Source organism: Trachemys scripta, chromosome 1, assembly GCF_013100865.1.
Source record: "Trachemys scripta elegans isolate TJP31775 chromosome 1, CAS_Tse_1.0, whole genome shotgun sequence".
In the NCBI taxonomy this organism is placed as follows: Eukaryota; Metazoa; Chordata; order Testudines; family Emydidae; genus Trachemys; species Trachemys scripta.
The window spans coordinates 37,164,808-37,170,103 of NC_048298.1; positions in this window are offsets into that span (position 1 = coordinate 37,164,808).

Consider the following 5,296-nt stretch of genomic DNA (forward strand, 5'->3'; position numbering starts at 1 on the left):
TTGAGAACTGAAAAAATCATGCAAATAATATGGTTAAACTAGAGCAACCATAGAAGAATAGAAGGCAAAATTCTCTAACACTCACCTAAACTAGTTTGGTTGCTCTTCATTCAATAGCATTAATGAGCATTACTGCATGTTTGGACTAGGTACCTAAATATTTAGGATGTTCTAAAGAAGCATAAGTCACAAACGCCTCAAACCCCTGAAAGGAAGACAGCCTGGTTGCACTTAGCTACTTTCCTATGTACATTGCTCCCTATAAGCTTTTGCTACTTTATATTTGCGTAAGTGTACGAACACAGAAAGCAACTGAAATTATTTAGTGCCTGATCGCCATATGGACATCCACATGGAACCCCAGTGAAATCAATCGAGGTTTATGTGCGTGGAGCTCACTGCAGGATCAATGCCTTAGTTTTCAATTTTTCTGCTACAAAAAAGGTGTATAGAAAACAGTTTATAGGTTCATCTTTATATATCTGAGTAACATAAGAGGGCAAAAACATTTCTATGTTGTTATTGCACTATTCACTTTAGTTTAAGTGTAATGAAAGAGAATGGTTGGATAAATGGAAAACTTTAGTTGCAAGATGGATAATATATGCTTTACCACTGCCCTACCCATAAGCCTCAATCTCGTTCTGGTGTGACACTCTCTAAATGATGGGATTGTTCAGTCACCATGCCCACTATATCCTTAGTTTGTGTACAGCAAAAAAGAAAGCAAATTGTAATCTAGACAAAGCCACTAAACAGTGGATGGACCAAGTCCCATTAACTAAAAAAAGCTGTCAGCAGGAACCAATTTAGTTACTGTCAGTGTCTATTTTTGAAGCAGAAACCTAAAGATCAAAGATTCCCTATATCCTTGCCATTCTCTTAGTCATCGGATATCTGCAATAAAGAATTACTAAAACAGTTGGCTTTAGCCAAAACTAACTGTTTAAACTAATATATTAGTTTAAATTTAGCTATAATTTTATCTACAAAATGAGCCAACACTAAAAACTATAAAATTGACTGATCTTGAAAGAGACAAGGGGGGTGAGGTAATAACTTTTATCAAACCAACTTCTGTTGGTGAGAGAGAAGCTTTGGAGCCACACAGAGCTCTTCTTCGGGTCATAAGAGACGTGTAACTGCTTTTATTCTCAATGTAGTTTTCAGTGAGAGTGACAGGGTTTTTGTCCTGAAGCTGTCATTTTATATGTAGAACAGGTAAGGGGATTTTCCCATCCCCTTCCCCCCTTTATCTTATCAAGAAGTAAAAATACATACTTGCACTTCTGAGACCAAAATAAACCTCCTGTCTGCTAACTCGGCGCATTATTTCCCCTCAGGTCAGCACTCAATCACTACACGCTAAAAAATATTTTCCAGGTGAGCATGATTCTTCTCCCCTACAGTAACAGTGGCGGCTACACGTACAATCACAGAGCGGTGAGGACGAGCCAACGGCGGTGTCATTTTCCCAGGGTCCCAACTCCCTACCCCACCCGCTTTGGCTGCCCACCTTTGCTACTGGAAGAGAACCCTGCAAGGGATCCAGAACCAGACTGCACTAGACACACGTGCTGCTGGATCATCGCGGGCACTTCAGCCCCTCACAGGACAGTGTCTCCGGGTCCCCCAACCACACAGCAACAGCTGCAGCTAACCCCACACACCAGCAGGGCTCAACTCTCCTAACGGCCCCTGCGCACCTTCCTGACTCGGAGCCCCCGCGGGCGGGATGCGAAGAGGAGTCACAAGGACAAAGGGGCGGGTGGGGTAAAGGGAGCCTGAAGAGGGGCGGGGGGGGGGGCAGCTGCAGGGGAAGGCAGCGAGAGGCGGAGGAGGGCGAGCGGCCGCACATTACCTCTGGGGTAGCGGGGGTCCGCGGCACCGGCAGCCCCGAGCCGCCCACGCCGGGCTTTGTCTCTCCGGCTCTCTGGGGCAGCCGACCCCTCACGCACCCGCTGCAGGAGAGCTCCAGCTGCTCCTCCTCCTGCAACTGCGGCTGCCGCCCGGATCCCAGCTAAGCCACAGCGGCCCGAGCCACAGGAAGGGGGCGTCCCGCCCCGGGGCAGCGTGGTCCCAGGTGCCGGTACAGGTGAGCGCGGGTACGCGCGACAAGGGGCTTCCCAGCGGGGCAGGTGTCTCCAGCTGGGGGGAAGATAGGCGCAGGCGCGTGCGCGTGCCTGAGAGTGGGTGCGCGTGCCTGGGGCGGGGGTGCACGCCCGGGGTTGGGTGTGCGAGCCTTACGCTGGGCGTGCATGTCTCAGGCGAGGTGTGCGTGCCTGGGGTTGGGTGTGTCCGCAGGTGTGCATGCCGCGGACGGGGTGTGTGTGCACGCAGGTGTGCATGCCTCAGGCCAGTGTGCAAAGAAGTTCTGTTCTATTAATCTATCCGGAATTTTGCTCATTAAAAGTCTCCCTTATTATTTTCATAAAATCTCCCTCTTTTCAAAACAGCATAGAGTCCTGACTCTCATTGTTATCACCTGTCCCAGCTGGTGCCACTCTCGAAATGGAGTCAAGTATCAGAGGGATAGCCCTGTTAGTCAGGATCTGTAAAAAGCAACAGAGAGTCCTGTGCATCCCACGAAGTGGGCATTCACCCACGAAAGCTTATGCTCCAATACATCTGTTAGTCTTAAAGGTACCACAGGACTCTCTGTTGCTTTTCTCGAAATGGAGTGCCACAGAGTCTTTGGGTGCCACTGGGCTGCAGGCCTATGACTTCTAGCTAGCTCCTTCCTACTGGCGTTTCAGGCATCTGTGGGAAGAATCATTGTTGTGACTGCCTGCATTATGCAGCCAAAGTGGGACCCATATCTGCCTTAACAAAGAGGAACTATATGTCCAAAAGAGCAATGTGGCAGCCTGGATACTCCAAACAAAATGGAACATGGTATACTGAGACCTTTAATACTTTAGAGTCTTATTCTCATATGAAAAGTGAAGACAGCGGTGACATACTCCTTTTGTATGGAAAAAGTGCAGCCCTTGGAAAGTTGCCAAATCCAGCTTGGCGGCAAAGTCAGATCCCCTGCTTCTGCCATGTTCTACATTGTGGTTAATTGGACCAATGAGCAAGGGAAGAGGACAGCAGGAGGGCGAACTTTTCCTTTCTGCCTTCTCTGAAATAAAAGAGCAGGCAGCACAGATGGAGTTCAGAACACAGAAAAAAAAATTAGTTCAAACATTTCCTGACAGAAGGGCAGAGTTAAAACATTTTTAGCACAGGGTAGGCCAGTGACCATGAAGCATTTTAATCTCTACCATTTACGCTATGGGGTAAGCTCTGCACGGTCTGTATATGTGTGTCAGGTCCATGCTAAAGAAAAGGATGACTCTCCTTAGCTCTTTAATTTTAGAACCCCGTGATTTTAATAATTAGAGCCCCCTAATTGTGCCTACACTTGAAAAACATGTGTTCAATGAGGGTTGTCTCCTTCTCCCTCCATCCCCACAGCCAGTGCTGGAAACTGCTGTCCTACTGGACAGTGTCAGTTGGGTTCAACATTGGAGTAAAGGGTGCTACAAGACAATCTGTGCTGCAGCTGGTTCACCCTGTCCACACCATTTTCAACAGTCTTGAGGTTGTATAGGAGCTGCTATGCTTGGCACCAGATGTCTGTCAGATGGCAGTTTTCAACTTTAGAAACCACAGATAAGTGTTTCCTTGTGGTTGTAATAGAAAAGCAGATGGAAATTAGGAGCCTAAATACATTTGTGGATCTGCACCATTGAAAATAGTGATGTAATGACTTCTTCAAGATGGTAATTCCGGGGCCATAACCAGGACGGGGCATGCAGGGCAGTCATCCAGGGCGTGAAGCCTTGGGAGCAGAAGAAATGGGGTGGTGTAGAGGGAGCCCATGGGATCACATGTCCCCCCAGATTTCTGCATTCCATTTAGCACAGAGATTTTTAAAACGGGGTGGGGGGATGTCCCCCCACCAGTTCGAATGCTGTCATCTTCTACCAGGAGCCAGTGGATTGGAAGTGGGTGGGGCCACTCAGGCCCCTGGCTCTCTGTGCTGTGGGAGCATGGACATGAGCAGGCTGCCTGGCAGCCCTCCCTACCCTGCTCCCCAAGCCAGGCCACCACCTAGAGCGTACCTGCCGGCATTGCACCCTGTAGACAGCCAGACTCTATGGGCAGAGGCTGGCTCCAGGTGGTGGCACCAGCCAGTGCTGGGCTCCTTTCGGGGAGAGGCAAGAGCACATCTGGGGTAGGGTAACCAAGACACCAAGTGAGTTGAGGAGTGCTTGGGGAGCAGGGCAAGGAGAACTGCTGGGCAGGCAGCCCACGCCCAGGTTTCCATAGTGCAGAGAGCCAGGGGCTCGAGCAGGCTGGGCGGCTCCCACCAGCTTCCAATTTGCCAGTTTTGTGTTAACTGGAAGGCAGAAATCTGGAGGGACACGTTGTAGTGAGAGATTTTTGCCTTGAATGTTTTGAATGGAGGTTTGCAGAAAAACCTCGGAAGGAGTTTAAAATTTCATAAAATTATATTTCTCTCAATTGGACATAAAAAGAGTGGTGACAGTATCAGGACACTTTGGTTTGCATAAAACAGTAATTAGTTGTAAGATTAAGGCTTTAAATAAATAGAAATTAATGATAGTTTAAATTTAGAAAATCCAATAGTGGTTGGTAACCAAGATGGCAGATGATGTAGTAATGGGGAATGATTCAGCAAAATCCTAGATTCCAAGATGGCATCAGGGGAGGAGCACTCCTAGATTGACAGCATGCTAATTACATATGACAGCATGCTAATAAAAGTGGAGGATCTAGACAGGAAGAGGAAATATGCTAATATCTAAAAACTGATTGGCTGAGTTAGGCTAATAAATTATGTTTATGAGATGACCTTGAGAGTGCAACCAATATATAAGGCTGACAGCTAGCAGGCTGAATTTGTAGTGGCTTTGGGATCTGGAGGAGAACAGAAGCTGCGAGACATCTGCAAAGAAGAAGCTACCTGAAAATTAGCCACCTGCAAGAAGGAGAACAGCAGCAGCAGCAAAAGAATCCTGAGGTTGCCTTGGCAACGGAGAACTGGCTGCCAGCAACAGCCCCACCAACAGCAATCACCACTGCCACCACCATGGGGCAGCAGCACAACCATGCTGCCTAAATATTTCAGACAGAGCAGAAGGACCCCTTGACGAATCAGAGGGAAACTTGAAGGAAGAGTGTAAGTCTGATTTCCTTTTTATCTATTATTTAAGAGTGTATAGGTTTTGCCTGTAAATAAAACTTGATGCCTGCGTCTTGAATGAGATCTCCCCTACCCATCTTG